Consider the following 20,059-nt stretch of genomic DNA (forward strand, 5'->3'; position numbering starts at 1 on the left):
CATTTCAATTGCAGGGGTGCCCTGCGCTGCCTGAGAGCAATAACACTGAAGCTAGTCCATTCAGCGCACAGTTACTGAGCGGCTGGCACCTACTAAGTGCCAAACATGGTGCCTGGGCTTCTGTATGTTTGGATATTGAAGACCTAGCATGTGATCAAGTCACGTAATGCTACATTTACCTAAAATTCATACATACTGCATGTATAGTGCTCTACCCATATAGGCTAAATCCTCTTCTAAGAATTTTTTCAGTTGGCAGAAAAGTTTAAGGACTTTTCCCTTTTTGAATGACTTTTGACTGCTGTGGAATATTTTTAATGGCTTAAGGGTCCTTTGAGAAATTGGCCTGAAAATATCCTTAAGGTATACCCAAGATAGGCAGACCAGGGAAAGATGTGAATCATATAAATGCTTGAAAAAGTCAGTCCATGTCATTGTACATAAGAAATGTGACATATATGCTAAGTAGTCATTATTCAAACACATTTTTCTGTATTATTTTAGAACAGTTTTAGGCTCACAGAAAAATTGAGAGGAAGGTACAGAGATTTCCCATCCACCCCCTGCAGCCACCCATGCACAGCCTCCCCCATTATCAACGTCCCCACCACAGTGGTCCATTTGTTATAATTGATGGACCTATGTCAACACATCATTATCACCTGAAGACCATAGTGTACATGAGGGCTCACTCTCGGTGGTGTAGATTCTGTGGGTTTGGACACATGTATAATGACATGTATCTATCATATATACTAGTTTCACTGCCCTACAATTCCTCTGTGTTCCATCTATTCATCTCTCCTTCCTCTTCCCCTGACAGCCACTGAGCTGTTTACTGTCTCCATAGTTTGGCCTTTTCAGAATGTCATAGAGTTGGAATCACACAGTATGCGTAGCCTTTTCAGATTGACTGCTTTTCCTTAGGAATATGTATTTAAGTTTCCTCCATGCTTTTCATGGCTTGATAGGTCATTTCTTTTTAGCACTAAATAATATTCCATCATCTGGGTTAATTAATTTATTTTCTATTCACCTACTGAAGGACATCTTGGTTCCTTCCAAGTCTTGGCAATTATGGCTAAACTGCTATAAACATCTCTGTGCAGGTTTCACATTGACATGTTTTCAAATCATTTAGTTAAATACCAAGAAGTGTGGTAGCTGGATTGTATGGTGAGAGTATGGTTCAGTTTTGTAGGAAACCACCAGACTGTCTTCCAAACTGGCCACACCATCTTGCATCCCCACCAGGAGTGAAGGAGAGTTCCTGTTGCTCCACGTCTTCATCAGCATCTGATGTTGACAGTGTTCTGGATTTTAACCATTTTAATAAGTGTACAGTCATATCGCATTGTTGTTTTAGCATTTCTCTGATGAAATACCATGGGGGTGGGCACCTTCTCATAGACTTATTTGCCACCTGCGTGTTTTCTTTGATGAGGCACCTATTAAGATCTTTGGCCCATATATTAATCAGTTTTGTTTTGTTTTTAATCATTGAGTTTTAAGAGGTTTTGTTGTATATTTTAGGTAACCATCCTTATCAGATGTGTCCTTTGCAAGTATTTTCTCCTAGTCTGTCGCTTGTCTTCTCATTCTCTTGAGATTGTCTTTTGCAGAGCAAACATTTTTAATTTTAATGAAGTCCAGCTTATCAATGATTTATCTCCTGGATCATGACTTTGATGTTCTAAATATATACCACACAAGTGGTTATTTCTACCAAAAATGCACATTTATTTCTACCAAGAGAATTGTTGTACATGACTTTATTCATAATAAGCCCAAAGTGAAAACAACTCATTTTTCCATTAAGAGTAGAGTGGATGAATTAATGTGGTATAGGATAACATGCTTATAAATACCATATATAATGTGGTACTGTATTAACAGCGAAGAACATGCTGCTCCAAAATACAGCAGCATAGTTGAATGTCACAAACATTTGTGAACTCCTTTATTCACTTATTCATGTACTGAGTGAATGTGTTTTGAGCATAAACAATGTATTAGGTGGTGAGCAAAAGAAAGATTCACCGTGAGCACTCAGTGTTACCACTTATGTTATATCACTCAGTTTCCACAGCTATCCAGGGAGGCAGCCATTCTCCCTCATTCTATTATGCCGGTGAGGAAGCAGAGCTCTCCTGAGAACACAAATGAGAACAGAGATACTATGCACCGGGAGTGGAGAACTCATTTCTGCTTTTACTCAAAATCACTGTAACAGAATTCATAGGTCCAGCCTCTCTCCTGCCCTTGCTTTAGCTGAGATCCCCTTCTCGCTGACCTATGCCTTTTGAATTTTAATTCACTTTTCTAATCTTTCTGAGTTTTGATTGAGCTATTCCCTAGCATGCTACTTCTGTGAAGGTCCTCTGAGTTTGAAATAATGTATCCAAAATAAAAATGGCACCCATCCCTCCCTGGTCATGCTTGGGATCAGAGAAATTGCACCTTCCATAGACTTAGTGGCTTCAACTCCCAGTTTTCCAGATAGTGATATTGGATATAGACACATCGTCATATGGTAGGGAATCTACAAGTGTTAGTTATCTTTTTTACTTGTTCAAAATTGTGCAACCATATGGCAACTTTTGAGAACTACTCTGTGTGAATCTATATTATAGGCTTATTCAGCAATACCACACTTCCCTTTTGTACAACATGGAATAAAAAAGACATGCAAGATATAGCTCCCATCCCTAAAGCATCACAACTGGTTGGTGGGGAAGGTGGGGAGAGAACCCTTCTATGCCAACAATTGACGATACAATGCAATATACATGGAGTGCTCAATTAGAGTACAGGTTCTTAGGCGTCAGAAGGGCCTGGTGACATGGTAACTTGAGTAGATCAGGGAACTGGATAATTTAGGCAATTCTTTCCTCTTCTCTCCACCTTACCCACCTCAGTTGCACATTATTTTTAATTTCTCTTGTCCACACCTTTAGTTGGCCCTGTGTGAGACATACTCCCACAAACTGCACCTGCTACATTGTTTCTAACAACTATTTTATTTCCAAATACTATGGAAACAGTCATTCTTCTTGGGCCATAGAGTGGGATTATAGCCTAGTGAAACTTGCTGTTCTTGGCTTTTTCCTCTCTCCTGAATACATCACATGTGAGCCTGCTCTTAAAGCTTTCACTGTGCTCACTCATCCAGAGCCTTGAATTGCCATAAGAACATCTCTCTTAGAGTCAGCCCAGTGGTGTGGGAGTCAGGGTGGCCACAGCCTAATCCCTGTGGGCCCTTTCTGACACCACTTTTGGGTGGCACAAGTAATGAGTCATCTTTGAAACTTCTGAGATCTGCCTTTTTCTTTTCCAAGGCTCCTTGCAGACTTTCCTTTCCATTTGCCAAAGCCTCTGATAACTTTGGAAATTCAGCAATGCACCCACTCATTTCAAGGAAAAGTTTTCCTACCTATCTTTCTATGAAGCTGTGCTTTTCTTCCTTCTCCCTTCTCAGGGCATATATTTTTGCAAACCCAGGTAATACCCATACGTAGGCACTATCTGAAGCCATGATGCCCCTCGGGTGAGTTATAGAAATTTTCAGCCCTCCATTTCTTCTGTAAAGTTACAGAGTTGGACTAGAGAGGTGATATAGCACAGTAGTTAAAAGCCCAAGCTAGAGTCACTCAACCTTGATTTAAAACCATGGCTGACATATAACCTTGACTAAGTTTTCTGACCCTTCTAAATTTCCATCTCTTGATTTGTAAATAATCGAGAGTATTAAATAAGAAACTGCTTAGCACACAGTGTCTTGCCCAATGAACATACTCCCTAAGTGTTAGCTACTCTTATTTTGATTCATGAGTTCATCAAGTATTTATTGAAGACTCTCCACGTCACCCATAGGCCAGACATGGCATATAAAGTGGTGAGCAAGACTGTCATAGTTCCTTTAGTGGGTGACTGACATGGACAAGCCAAAACCTTCCTCTAAATCTTGTCAATCCTATCTTCGTCACATCGCTCACGTCTGTTTTTCCCTCTCAGTCCCACTTCTACTGCCCACTTGGGGGACAAGGAGAGGGGGAGGACACTGGTGCATTTGTTGGGTTGTCGGAAAAGTCAGGACGTATGTTTTCTATGTTTTTCATTGCAAAAATGCGTCATAACTTTTCCAGCAACCCAATATTAGGCACTTACGGGCCAGGGCCCATGGGGCATCTTTTTTAAACAGATAAATGCAGCATGACGTGACTGAGGGTGGGGGTGCACCAGACAGAGGCGTGCTTGCACACTCAGCATCAGCTCTGGGATGAACTTCTTCAGAGAGTGAGCCGGTGTTTCCACAGTAAACATATCTTGTGGCAATGACACATTGCTCAACTACATAAACTGTGATACGGTGACTGACAGGAGCATTCCAGTTCCTTGGGAAGAGGGGGATATTTTTGCACTGCTACAGAACTTGTCTTGATTCAGCAGGAGACCTGGAGAAATAAGGATACCAAGAGTAATATTACTTTAATTTCAGGTGTACAGTGCAGTGGCTAGACATATATAAAATAATATTGAACGTCAACTGTAATTGAATAATTTAAAAAGGGGTTGCGAGTTGAAGGGGAATAAGAAGTTCAAATTTCCAGGTATAAAGCAAATAAGTCATGGGGATGTAATATACAGCATAGGGAATATAGTCAATAACATTGTGATAATGTGGTACCGTGTCAGATGATTGCTGGACTTATCATGGTGATCACTTCTTTAGGTCTATAAATGTTAAATAACTATGGTGTACCCCTGAAACTAATATAACATTGTATGTTAGCTATATTTTAATGAGAATCTTTAAAAAAATTTAAAAAGAGTAATATCAATAGAACTACTAATATGAGTAGAGTAATAATGAAGTAGCCTTACACTTGTGTAACAGAATGGATATTACCAACAATCCCATGCAATGGCAGATTGTGTGTAATCATCTCCATTTTATAGATGCAAAGCAGTCCTCAGACGCTAAAGAAAATTTTCAGGGACACACTGTAGAATATAACGGAGTGAGAGCCTTTCCTGTTGGAGAGTGCCACCACCGAGGGCAGCGGCTCTGACTTTCCAAACAATACTTGGAAGGTTAGCATTAGAAGCCAGGTTCAAATTAATCTAGGTGCAATTTTCAAGTCCTAGCTCTGCCACTCACTTGCTGGGGACTTTGGAGAAATCACATAACCTCCCAGAGTCAAGTCCCACATCCACTGAACGGGGATTAAAAGGACTATGTATTAGCACTCTTGTGAGGATTACATGGAATCATATAGGTCAAGGGCTTAGCCCAGTGCATGTAGAAAGTGCTCATTAAACAGTTGTCATGAATAATTCCTTTTTCTTGTCTGTCTCCTCTTCTTCCTCCTGTCCTTGTCACCTTCTCTTTCTCTTCCTTCTCATCATCTCATTATTATTGTTGTTCTATTACTATTATTACTGCCATGTAGCCGTGTAGTGGAATACATACAAGGTTTAGAATTTTAGTCCCTGCTCTAGCTAGCCTTTTGCACTACGAGTCAGAGGATATATATTTCTGGGCAGTTTCTAATCATTATGCCATCTTGTAAATGGCCGGGATGCTATATTAGACTGAGAAAAATCACCCATTTTCTCATTCATTAGTTACTTTTGAATGCAACCAGCCTGCCTCTAATTCATATATCTCTAAATCTGCATTAGATGAACAGGATTCCCATTTAGTTGTGATTAACATGAAGCGCTGGCTGTCTGGTTGGCTGATTTAGTGGGGAATCTTGCCTATAAGTCAGATCCTCCCTCCTGTTCAAATAAGCAATATCAGTCATTTGTTTATCCCCACCACTGTTTCCTTTCCACTGTTTCATTATAGGCACACAGATTCTCCAACATCAAATGGTCTCATGGCTTCACATGGTATTCTTCCCTTCTAGGCATGTGGCAGCAACACCCTGGGCCATGGAATTAGATCATGGGTAACTATGGCAGCCACAATAGGTCTGGGATGCCTGGGGGTTCCCCAGTCAGCCCGTTATCATCTTCTGCCAGCTGCCATATTAGTGTGGAAAGGATGAGAACTTGGGAGATAGCTGAATCTGTATCTGAGTCTTATCTGTATAATGGATAGAGAGTTACATCGTCTCCTTACGTTTTCGTTTCTTCATCTTTCAAATGGGTTAGAAACACCAGAGTTGTTAGTTGTGAGAATAAAAAATGCTTTACAGAGAGTGTTTGACATGGGATTTGTCACGGAGCATAAGCTCAATAAATCATAGCTGCTATTATTTAGCAACTTAAATAATTTGTTTTCCACAGTGGTACAAAGGTGGTACTTTTCCTCCATCCAGATGTGTATAGTTCCAGCACCAACATGTGAGGCGTGGGCTGCCATCCTTTGATGGCCTCTGAGGCTTGGCCTTGACTTCACTTCTCAGGTCCCTGATGCAGCATCTGTGCTCTGCGGAGCCCACCTGGCTGGTGATAGCATCAGCTGGTCTGCAGAGGTTCCTATCTAAGCAGAGGCAAATGGGTGTTGTCTTACCTTGGCCTCTATGCCTCTCATTGGCCACTCAGCTATCTTGCAAAATGGGAAGGACAAGTTCCCACCTTATGTATACTCATAGTATGAGCTCGGACAATTGAGTTTGTGAACTTGTTGTGACAATGTTGCTAACCTTTTTTGATATCAGAGGGATTGATTATTCCTTATGAATTTGTACCAACTCAACAAACAATTAACAAAGTTTTCTATTTGAAAGTGCTGAAAAGGCTGCATGAAAAAAGTTAGACGACCTGAATTTTTCTCCAACAATTCATGGCTCTTGTATCACGACAATGCACCAGCTCCCACAGCACTGTCTGTGAGGGAGTTTTTAGCCAGGAAACAAATAACTGTATTGGAACACCCTCCCTACTCACCTGATCTGGCCCCCAATGTCTTCTTTCTTTACCCAAAAATAAAGGAAATATTGAAAGGAAGACATTTTGATGACACTCAGGACATCAAGGGTAATATGACAACAGCTCTGATGGCCATTCTAGAAAAAGAGTTCCAAAATTGCTTTGAAGGGTGGACTAGGTGCTCGCCATCAGTGCATAGCTTCCCCAGGGGAGTACTTCGAAGGTGACAATAGTGATATTCAGCAATGAGGTGTGTAGCACTTTTTCTAGGATGAGTTCGCGAACTTCATTGTCAGACCTCGTATGTGTGTTACCCAAGTGTTATTGCACTTAGAATCAGGGTGCTCCAGAGAAACAGAACCAACAAGATATATTTATCTCTTTTTGTATATTAATATCTGTCTATATATTTATTGGTATTTATTTACTGTGAGGAATTGGCTCACGTGACTATGGAGGCTGAGAATTCCAGTGACATGTCATCAGAAAGCTGGAGACCCAGGAAAGCCAGTGGAGTGCTTCAGTCCGAGACCAAAGGGGTGAGAAGCTGATGATATAAATACGAGTCTGAGGGCGGGAGAAGATGAGATGAAATGTTTCAGCTCAAGCCGTGAGGCAGGAACTTAAAAGCAGGCTAATTCCCTCTTCCTCAGCCTTTTGCTTTATTGAGGCCTTTAGGAGATGGGTGATGCCCGCCTGTGGCTCCCCTGCAAACAACCTCACAGACACACCCAAAAATAATATTTAACCTGGGAACCCTGGAATTTTATCAAATTAACACATGAAATTAACTCTCACACCGGGTTCGTTAACTACTTCCAAGTACCACTGGAACAGTCGAGTCAATATATTTTCCAGGGCTGCCTGTGACACTAGTGCCTGGGCCACAGCACCCCTGGACTCCTCTCTAAACCCCGGGCTCTGCTGGTTAATCGGTAAAGATCAGGCTCCTTTTCTTTCATGATCTGCCTTCCTGGCTCTTTTAACCACGATTTTGAGGTGGGCAGACATATTTATAAAGGCCTGAAGCCCCAAAGGTGAATGTAGTGTCAGTCATTATCCCACATCTCCCCGCCACCTTCCCCACCCGGACCCTTCAGTTCATGGAATCAAGCAGTGGATCCAGGTAGAAACACTGGGGGAGGCAAATGCGGGCTCATTCCTTCAGACTCACTTACTGGTCATATCAGAATTGGGGTTCTGACCCATTTAGGACCCCTGCTGTATGAGTTTTTAAGCTCACAGCATTTTTAGTGCAGATAGAGGTTTATGGGACCCCTGTCTTTTGACCCCTTAACCAATGACGCATCTCATTCCTAGAGGCGGAATTGCAACAGCCCTGTAAGGCTCTTGCAGTGTTCTAGACGCTGTGATCAGTATTTCAGAAGCTTTATCTCATGAAAGAAGCTCTATGAAGTGTGCATAATTAAAATGTCCTCTCAAATGATAAGAAAGGTGTTCAAGGAGGTTAAGACACGTGCCTAAAATCACCCACCTAACATGAAAAATTATGGTTTGGTCTCTTGCCAAACTGAAAGAAATCTCTATGCTGACACTGAATATAAAGAATTTAGTATTTGACACACAGTAAGCTTTTGAGAAGTGGCTGCTATCTCATATGAGGCTAGTTATATCTGAAACCCCCTTGAGGACAGGCAAGTGGCTTGTCTTTTTCTGCTTGTTGCCCTCATCATTGTCTCATATATGTCACAAGGGCCAACTGCGAATACCTGCCCAGGTGAGTTGATTTCGATGTTCCTCAACTCTGAAATGGCCATAGGTACGTATTTGGTGTTGCTTTTGCATATTAAGCAGTCAGTTCTAGAGTAGAGAACAATCCCTGTATGTCTTTAATATGTTAATGCATTTGAAACAACAAAAAATCCTTGCTCGGGTTTGCTAGATCCAACTGCCATTAAGTTTTATGGAATTCAGAATTCAGGAGCCATAAATGAGAAAATAAAATTTAAAATAAAATAAGTACAACAACACAAGAATTACTGGTTAAATATTTCAGGAGCCTGGGCCGGTTGATTTAGCAAACTTCACCAACTGTGGTGTCAGTGTTAGTCGCAAAGATCGAATAAACTGTATTTTACATCAGTTAGCTGAGCTTGCACACAGGCTCATAAATGAAAATAAGATCAAAACTGACACCTGAGCGATCTAAGTAAAGTTTAGTGGGTTTGTTTGCTCTGTCAGCCAGCCTTCTTTTGTAGGACACATGGCCAAATATAATTAACATGCGAAACTGAACCAGCTTAGAAAGAAAGAGGGACAACTTGGAAGATATTAGGTTAGTTGGACCCTACACCTTCCATGAATTATTCACACTCTTTGATCACAGTTTTGAAACAGAAAAATCTGAACTTGTTTTGCTTTAATTAGGGTAACCCAGTAACTTAATTGTCAACAAAGCAACTATTTCTGGGTGTTTTAAATTGTACTTCTTTGTGCTGGAAAGAAATCTCTGTGTTGGATGATTAAATGAAGCGAACGTACTCAGATTTAGACCAGAGTAATTAGAACCATCCTTAGTGTAATGTTGAGTCATCACCATTGGGGAACAGCCAAATGAGCACGAGCTCTGGAGGCATTAGAGACCTAGGATTTAATTCTGGCCCTGCCCCTACCTCACTTGGTGACCTCGAGAATCTTGTATAACTTACTGAGTATTGGTTTTGTTTTTTGTAAAATATGATACATAGCAGTTGTTGTGAGGATTAGATTAGATAATCCCTACAGCCTAGGTGCTCAATAAATGGTTCAGGTCATTATGACTAGTTTTGCTGTGACTATTATGCTCACCAGACACTCACACCTACAAAGGGTGATGCTGTCTTCTGCACTGCATGCTAGGGAAGACTCCTGGAACAGATCAAATGTGAGACCCACACCATTATATAGGCACACAGACCCCTGCCAGGTCTGGCTCCCTCTCCACTCTCGTCTCTCTCCACATCACACACATCCTTGGAAGAAGTTCATACCAACAAACATACACTTCTCAGAATTCCCCTAGCTTTCCCTGTCCGCCATGCCTTTCATCATGCCGAGAACACCCTTCCCTTCTCAATTTCCTGAATGACTCCCCTTTTTATGTTAAGACCCTTCTTATGTATCATCTATTCCTGAAAATATCTGACACTTCACTGCTCCTTCTGGACCGAATGGGGAGGCCCTTCTTCACATTTTCCTTCCATAGCTCCAGGTCATAGCTCTACAGTGGCTTCATCAACTGGTATCATCATTATTGAGTTCCTTATCTATAGCAAGAGCAATTGATGACCTCCCAAGGATGGAAAGTAAGTCTTTTTATTTGAATGTTCTTAGCACCCAAGGTTGGGTCTGACACAATTCGGAAAAAATAAATGTTGAATGACTGACTGAATAAATGAATCTTCCTGAAATAGCTCTTATGAATATCCCTCATTTACAAATATGACCTCTCAGAATTGATACATATATAACAAGTACTTTTAAATGCACAGCTCTCTAAAAAATTCATGACTGGGTCTATCTATCTATTTACTTATCTACAATGAGTTTCCTCACCACTTCATGGTACAGACAAAACGAACTAATTTCTTTTTAAAGCTCAAATACCGAAAGCAATGGATTTGCTGTGGAACATAATTCTCTATTGCTTAAATTGAAGAAATATCCAAGCACACTATTACTTTATTCAATTATTCCCAGATTTGTTGGTAACGGGTACTATACCTGGCACTGGGCTAGGTGACGGGGAATAGTGGGGTGCAAACGAGAGAGGTGTAGTCCTTTCTTTCCCTTCCTCATTCTATAATCTCAGGGAAACAGGTAAGAAACACTAGTTACCAAATATCACTGTAGTATAAAAATCAGGCTGAGGTATATGCTTTGAAGAAAATTGGACGAATCTGAAATGAAGCCCTACCCTGCTCAGAGAGGGTGTTGAGACTTCCCTGGAGTAGGAACAGCTCAGAGGAGTATCGAATATTGAGAGCCAGGCAGGTGATGGGGGAGGGGAGTCGGTGAGAGATGGGGACATGTTTTTACTTTACAGCAGGAAGCAGCCTTAGAGAGAACAAGGTGGCCTTCCAAACACTACCTCTCCTGAAATCCAAACCCAAAGGAAACAAAACCAATTCATTTCTTTCAGAATGGCTTCCTGATTTCTGTTAGTTTCCCTGCCTGCTTTAAATTAGATGAGCTACTTATATTCCATTGGATATAATCGGATTTATGTGGAGCCCAGGGCACTTAGAGAAAAATCTGCATTTTGTATAGTCTGATCCAATAGAGAAAGTGCCTTTATATGCTAAACAGGATGAGAGGAATTGCTGTCATACAACACGGAAATCTGGTGTGCTGACTCCTGTTTGGTTGATCTGTGAGGCCAGTCACAGGAGTACATTGGGCTGTATTCAGAGAAAACAGTGACCAGGAGCTGGCTGTACATTAAGGAGAAAGGATTTTGCTGAAATCAAGTCATGGAAAGAGCACTGGATTTCAAGTTACATCCAGATGTCTGCCTCTATTTCAACAGGAGTCAGCCAGCAACCTCTTCTCCCTGATTCTCTTTGCCTCGAAAAAGATGGGGTTTGATGGCATGCTTCCTGTTTTCCTTCTTATTCTAAATATGCATAAGTTGCCCCTTAGCACTGGCCGGAAGTGGGTCTGAGTCTTCACAGTGGGCGCCAATTCCATTATTTTAGGTGCTTGGAGACCTATTGTAGCCCCTGAGAAAATATAGAACGCCAATTTTCTCGAGGTTGGTTCTTACACTCATGATATGTTCTTCTGAGCTGCTCTTTCTATTGGGAAACTCAACCCCTTCTAGGTACTTGGATGGAAATCATGCTTTCGGGAGATGAAGTGCTATGACATGGATAGAGTTATTGTTTAAAACATTCTAGGGGAGGGCTGGCCGAGTGGCTCAGTTGGTTAAGAGCTTACTCAAGAGTGCGAGCTCTGAGCAACAGGGTTGCTGGTTTGATTCCCGGCCCTGAGCTGAGGTGCCGCTGAGCTGCCAATAGGTGACAGGATGGCTCAGCTAAAAAAAAAAAAAAGAAAGAAAGAAAGAAAAAAAAAACATTCTAGGGGATTTAACTGTGGCGAATTAACAGGACTCCTGCAAGGGTGGTGTAAACAACACAAAATAAAGCAGGATTCTCTCCTCTAACTGTGAACATCTCTTTAATTGACAGTTCAATACTCTGTTGGTGTGTATGGGACTTGGACTCCTCTAAGACCCTCAACTGGGAAATCTCATTGTAACACTTGACTGAAGACCCCCACTTGTTCTATTTGGCCCATTTGTTGGAGGGTGTTGAAGTCTTAGGGTTTATGATTATTTCGTTCAACATTTAATGACCTCTTCTAGCATTCTGCTATATGCTCATTAAACATGTCTAGTTTTGTTCATGGTTCCAAACCACCAATTAATATCCCTCACCTATGGTATGCATGTGAGTTAGCCTCTGATATGCAATCCCCCAAAGCTATATAGATATCTATCAAAGTTAGCCAGGGCCCGTTTCTGCTGACTGCCACCCAAAAAAACCCAGTCTTATAATTCTACTGCACTGGTTCTCCCTAGCTCTTTCCAGTCTGACATCTCCCTTCCCTGCTTCTGGAATTCACCAGCATAGTGCTTGTCCCTTAATAGAGAATTGAATCGAGTTGGATTTTGACCAGGGTGGCCAGCCTACCAGTTAGGACAAAATAGCTATGAAAAATGGGTAACTCTGTTTGATTATTAAGACATTTTAGGGCCTGGAGAAGATCGCTTTCAGGGTTTGTGAGCAAAAGAATGATTGCAAGGGGGGACATTTTGCAATAGAAAACCTGTTGATTTTGAATAAACTCGGTCAGTTCTTTTGTGTGCCCATTAGCAAGTGAATCATGCTCACCAAAACTCAGTGTCTTCCATCAAAACAAATTAGAGTGGCTGGTTAGCTCAGTTGGTTAGAGCAAGGTGCTCATAACACCAAGGCTGCTGGTTCGATTCCCACATGAGCCCCTGAGGTGTGCTCTCCACAACTAGATTAAAACAACTACTTGACTTGGAGCTCATGGGTCCTGGAAAACAGACTGTTCCCCAATTAAAAGAAAGAAAGAAAGAAAGAAAATAAAGCAAGAAAGCAAAGAAGAAAGAAAGAAAAAAAGAAAGAATGAAAGAAAGAAAGTAATATTGGTGCCAAAGATTACTTAAGGATTGGAGTAAACATTTCTCTTTTCAGCCTCTTCTCCTTTTTTCTGTTCACTTCTCCCATCTCTTTTCCTTTACTCCTTAATGCCTTCTTCAGCTTCTCTCTTTATGCTTTGTCTTGTCCTTTCGTTATTATGGTATTGTTTTTATTTTCTCTCTTCGTTATTTTTACTACATACAGTATCTTCCATCCCTTAGTGGTCATGGTGTGTTGTTTCTTCCTGCCTAGAATCATTGTGCCTTTTTCTTGTTAAATACACTGTACATAGCTTAGAGGATTACCCCGCACCCTAGTAGCATGGAGAGACTTTCAATTAAATTGCTCTAACTTCTTCCAGAAAAATAGTCAGAGGCCCAAACTAGGTCAACTAAAAGCTTTCTCCTTAACTGAAGGGGCACAAACCCTGAAACTCACTGTCGAGTCATTCTATTCATGGCACCTTGAAGAGGCTGCCCATTGGATCCTTCCACCTACATCCCATCACCTATCCTGGTGCTTCCCCCTCTTGATTCTGTGGCTTTTATTTTATTTCAGCAAGCTGCCTCATCTTCTCAACAAATTTCCCTTTTCCTTAAGTTAGCCAGAGTAGGTTTATGTGGCCCCCTTTCCCAAATCCCTAAATAATTCAGCTCTGTATTCCCCCAGAAGCTTCTCCTTTACCTTAATTGCTGAAACAAGTATATAGCAGAAAATACACCTACGGAGGCACATTACACAGATCAAAAGTATTTGAAAACCCTCAAATATTTCAAGTATTTGAAAGCCAGTATGAGATCGAATTAGAATTACTCTGGATGCCTCTCTTCCCATGCCACAAAGTTCAGCTCTAGTTGCTAGAGTAATGGAGAAGCATATGCAGTCATCATCCAAGGGCCTGTGGTGAATCTGGCCAATGTCATGTGCTCTTTTCAGAGGTAAGACACCAGAGATAGGGTATGGAAGTCCCCAGGCTCACAGGATGTGAAAATTCCTTACTTGAGTTTCCTATCATCCAGATTCATTCTTTCACAGGAGCACATTGAATCCCCTTTAAGGGTCTCATGAGCTACCTTCTTCCAGGGGTGTTAGCTACCCCTTCTACCTTCTACTCAGATCCATTCTGTAGACCTTATTCATCCACTTTCTACACACACACACACACACACACACACACACACACACACACACACACAGACAGACTCACACACCCCTAATGTTAATTTTTCTTTTAACTCAAGAAAAATCCCAAGGATTCTGGGCTCATGGAAGTCATCAGTGAAATTTGAACCCATGCAGATTTAGCTTGTGACACCCCCATCTGCTTTGGGGGATAAGCATGGACTCCATTAAACTCCAGCTTCTTTATGCAAGTGTGTCTCTCTCAGGATAAGGCAGCACAGATTTTAGTTACATTTATTTTTAATTTCACTGAGATACTTGTATATTATACACCTATATACTTGTAATGATCTGTAGAGGGGAATTAAATGGATTATCAACCTAAAGAACAGAATGGTTTGGGAAACTTGACTATACAAACTCAAGAGCTCTTTTCATCTCTTTTGTTTCCCTTCCCCCATCATAAGGGGAATAACATTTTCTGGTGCAAAAGAATGAAAACAGCATTTTTTTGTTGGTGACAAGCATGTAAAGAACTCATGCTAACCTACTGCACACAAGCAGTAATGTGACTGCTGTATATGCTCATTGCCTGGAATGGTCTAGGAAAATTGAAAGACAAATATATCATGGTGATGGCAACACCATCACATCAGGATCTTATTTATCTGGATGGACTGTTAATAGCTTCATGCTTAGGACTCAAGTTCAAAAGAATTTGCCTAGAAAAGGCCCAGGGCTTAATACTCTCTCTCAAATGTGGGCCACTGAAGCAGATTGAAATAGACATTTGTCTGCTTATTAGTTTAGAGCATTTGTTGCTCTGTAATTGCTGGGAGAAAAAGCTTGCAATCCACTTGGCTTATTCCACCAGTCACTGGTGGGTATATTTCTCTCCAGGAAAAAGAATCACTGTTTTTTCCTTTCCTCTTTCTGGAGAAGCTTACAGTGCAATGGGCTATCGCCCCTAATAGACACAATACATCTTCTCTGAGGAACTTACAAAAGAAATCAATGGTTTGTTTTATAGCCATTGTCTCCCCCAAATCCCTCAGACATTTGCCTTGCATGGCTTGGGTAACTGAAGACCAACCATGCTTTATAATAAAATGTTGGCTCATAAACATGGACTTTGGCTAGTAACTTTGGTGGGAACTTGTTTTTATAGCATTAATTGTGATCCTAGCTCAAAGGAGACTGGAAAAACATCCAAATAAGGGAAGAAAAAGAAACAATAAAATTGATGAAGCACACACACTGTTGCTCTGTAAAAGGTATGCTGGAATCACTGAATCTAACCCCGTGGTGAAGTGTAGACAAAGATTTAGGCTCAGTCATAACGAAGAACATTACAACAGTCAAAAAACCCAGTGATGGAAAGGGGTGCTTTACAATATTCTGAGTAAGTTCTTTTTCAAAACAGAAAAAAGTATGGCAGAAGACAAAGATTTCTGAACTTGAAGACAGAAGAAACAAATGGAAATATGGGACCAGCATTTAGTAACTGATGGACACGAACAAATTACTTGGCCTCTGAGCCTGTTTTCTGTTCTACAAAATGACCATAATAACCTAACAGCAGGATTTTGACGATTGAGTGAACTTGGGTATAACAAGTAGCCCACTTAATGCCTTAAACATTTTTGGTATTCAATAAATGTCCATTTCATTTCATATACAGTAACATGTTAATTTTGTTCAGCAAGACCAAATGCCTATGAACTACTAGGGACATGGCCAATTGATGCTCAGTGTTCATTCTCACCATCGCCTAGTGTATCAGCTTGTACTGCCCAGCACAGAAGGCTAAAAATGACCTTTTCCAGAGGCTCTTGGAGCTCAGGGTCTGTATGCAAGTGAAGCCCCACTTACTCAACACACTCAAGCAAGTTGCAGATGGCAAAATCCTAGTAGAGGGCATCGTGCTGCAGCTTTGGGTGTTCCTCTCTACCACACAAAGTTATGGAGATATTGGTGTCCATTTTCCAGCTTCATGGAAAATGGGAAGCAGTTGTGGTGATGGCAGGGGAACGACCCTGAGCTCCAGGGTCCACACAGAGGTGTTGGCATCCACTTCCTGACCCTGGCTTCCTGGTGGTTGGATCAGGACATGGCACTTTGTTCTTGAACTCAGCTGCAGCAGTGGGTTCCTATTTCTCTGTTCCTCATTTTAGAAGAATACCTACTGTGTTACTTCTTTGCTATTCAGCATATTCCTCAGCATCTACCAGAAAGTTGCATGCAACCATTTATCTGTTTTAATTCTCTTTCTCCTTAAAAACTCCTATGGTATTTTCTGCCTACTGCCCCGAACGCTGATAAATGTATATAAAAGGTGCTGTAAGAATGCACAGTTCCAAGAAGAATAACATCATCTACAATTAAAAAGCAAGGAGACTTGAAGAATGGAACATAGGATCTTAAAGATTTGCACATTTCGGGCCGGCCGAGTGGTGCAGTGGTTAAGAGTTGTCTTGGGACGCCATCTCTGAGCAGCAGAGCCCCAGTTTGGTTCCCACATGAGGGCCAGTGATGCTGCGCCCTCTACAGCTAAGATGGTGAACAACAGCTCGACCTAGAGCTGGGCTGCCATCAGTCGCCAGCAATGGTGTAGGCTGCAGCCCCTGCTGCAGTGGGCTGCCATAAGCTACTGTGAGCGGCTGGCAGCTGGCGTGAGCTGCCAAGAGCTTCCGTGAGCGGCTGTCCAGATGCCGGCGACTGATCTGCCTCACCCAGGAAGAGCCCAATGATAATATCAACATGGGCCAGTGAAGCGACACCCTCCACAACTAGGCTGAAGAACAAAAAGACAGTAACTTGTCTGTTCTGATTCCCCAATGCTGTTCCCCTCCCCCAATTCCCCAATAAAATATTAAAAAAAAAAGATTTGCACATTTCATATATTAGTTTGAAGACCATACACACACACACACACACACACACACACACACACACACACACATATATATATATTTTTCAAGAAGGATAGTTTTATTAAAGTAAGAGAAAGGCTGCAGCTCCCCAGCGGGAGGGGGTACCCAAAGCTGGGATGCCTCAAGAAAATATTTTGAACTAATTGTTCAACATTGGTCTTTTGCTTGTTAGAGAAGCTTAGTATTACCAAAATACATTTACAAAGCATGTTCCAAGGTGATTACATACTTTACAAAATATTTTCTTTAAAAATTATTATGATAAATAAGATTTGAGGACTAGTCAAAGAAAATAGAGAAGTTCATCTTGGAGTAAAGAATTAAGGAGAGCCATACTGATGTTCATGGTACGAAATATGGAGAAAAAAGTTGCGTAACTTCTGTAAAGAGAACCAAAACTACAGGGTGATGGATACAAAGAGACTGATTTGGCTCAATGTAAGAACTTTTCAATGTCCTGCAGTGAAAAGGCTGTCTTTGAAGATGGCAAACAGTTGTTTACCAGCGATAAATTACAAAGAGTTCTTAAGAACTGGATTAGTAAAACTTGTGGTTTCTTCCAATTTTACCATGTTTCCCCGAAAATAAGACTGAGTCTTATATTAATTTTTGCTCCAACAATCTACATTTATTCATGTAAAAAATCTACATTAATTCAAACAGTCATATCTGGCTGACGATCTTAAGTGAGACTTATTTTTGGGGTAGGGCTTATATTACGAACATCCTGAAAATCATGCTAGGGCTTATTTTCCAGTTAGGCCTTATTTTGGGGGAAACATGGTAATATCCTATGATTCTAAGATTTTTTATATTGTGACCTTACCTTTGGACATGTAAAACTGATGTGTTAGAACAATTTAAGCTCAACTTTTTAGGAATATAACAATTACATTAGCTTATTGACATTAGTATAATTAACACACGTTTTTTTTTGTAATCTACCCTTAAGTGTGTGCTTATTTATGAATATAAACAGAGAGATAGATAACTACACATACATTCATACACATGAACACAAATGATATGCACAAGTTTATTAGTCATTCATCCAATTAGCAACCTATCCATTTATTTTTCTTTTCATCATTTTGGATCCTTGGTATCTAGAAGACCTAAAAATGTACATATACACTTACATTTGTTCTTCATCTACTGAAATAAGGGAACATAGGGAACTGGGCAAATGAGTCAGAGCAGTAATGTATTCCACCTAGCTATATGTTAGAAGACCTATCAGAAAGTGATTATAAAATGAGCTGTGTCTTCTTTTTTAATTCTGTGATTTCCCCCTCCCTTAATGCATGTATACTTCACTGGTGTGTGAAAAACAAAGCAAGAACGTCACGGTGTATTCTGACCACAGGATGAACATGTATATCCTCTAACATTTTTCAAATATTCTCTTTCTGAACCAGGGAACTCTGGAATTAATAGTATCTTAGGACTTCACTTCATATCCAAAGGAAGTGCATAAAAATATAATTTTCAACTGGACACATTCTAACTGTCTGACTTGCAAGTAGGTCATTCAAGAAATAGTTGTCTTATCTGAATGTGCTGTCACTATCGAGTACAGGGAATGCTAAGTACCAGTTCACGCTGTGGTGGCATAAATCATGTTTAGAATCTTCCTAGAGTTCTGGGAAATTTCAGATCATTTAGTTTCTGTAATTACATTTCATCATATTTGCTTTTGGGTTTGTCTGTTAATAGAGTGTCTTGATCTGCTTAACTGCCTCCCCTGTAATTAAACAATCGAGGGAAGCATATGGGTAACACTATGCTAATGATACAGTTTTAAAATTTAGAATGATTTAAAAGCAAATTTTAATCTTCTACAAAGTTTGGCCTCAAACTGCTCTGGTCACGATGGTAATATTTTCAAATGCATCATTTCTGTGAAGTTTCTTATTTCACAATATTTACCTTGCAGCAAAGGAGTCTTAATTAACATTTATTAATAACTACAAGAGGCATCCCGATATTTACTTTCTATTCCTTTCTCTTTCCCATACCAGAATGGATTAACATTTCAAAAGGGAGTGCTAAATAGTTATGTGTCTCCCCTAAAGCCATGTACCAAGTTGGTATTTAAAAAGACCTTGTTTCACATACGTGACATAGTTTGGAGGTCTGCTTGGTCTATGAGAGGCTGGCTGTATAAGTCAGTTTTGCTACTTAACAGCAATCCCCAAATCTCAGGAGTCTATCATAATATTCATTTTTTAAAAGTCAGATTACATGTCAGTTAATGCTGCAGCTCTGCTTGCGTACGCTCCCCGGGTCTTCTCACTTGGGCGATCAAAGGGAACAGCCCACTTGTGGTCCATGCCATGCCAGCAGCAGAAGGCATAAAGTGAAACAAAGCTTTAGTTTTTAAATGTATATTAATCAATAACATTTAATAAAATTAAAATCCAGCTCCTCAGTCATCCTAACCACATTACAAGTGCTGGAAATTCACATGTGGCTAGTGGCTACCCGTGTTCAGCATAAGCGAAAGAGTAACTGGAAGTGGAAGAGGGATAAACAAACAATTACAGTAACAAGATAAGCAGATAAAAGGCATGTAGGGAGTGAGAATACTTGTAGAGTGAATAAATAAATGAGTAATACATTATAACATTCAACTTTTCACCAACACCGACCCACTCATAACTCAAGCAGCTAGAGGCCACTAAAATGAATGTCAAAAACTTTATGTCTGTTACATGAATTACTAGGACCCTCTATTTACTCCTCTCACATTTTTTTTCTCTCCCTTTATGATCAACTCATTATTCCATTTTCTTCCTCTAGAGCTTTGGGATTAATGTCTAAACGTATGTCTTGGTGTCATACTTACTTTCTGACTCCAGGCTACTTTGGATACCTCAAATATTCTATGAGTAGCTCTAGAATCTGGAGAACTAATGAGAGAGAGAGAGAGAGAGAGAGAGAGAGAGAGAG

This window comes from Hipposideros armiger, unplaced genomic scaffold (assembly GCF_001890085.2).
Source record: "Hipposideros armiger isolate ML-2016 unplaced genomic scaffold, ASM189008v1 scaffold_78, whole genome shotgun sequence".
NCBI classification, from domain to species: Eukaryota; Metazoa; Chordata; class Mammalia; order Chiroptera; family Hipposideridae; genus Hipposideros; species Hipposideros armiger.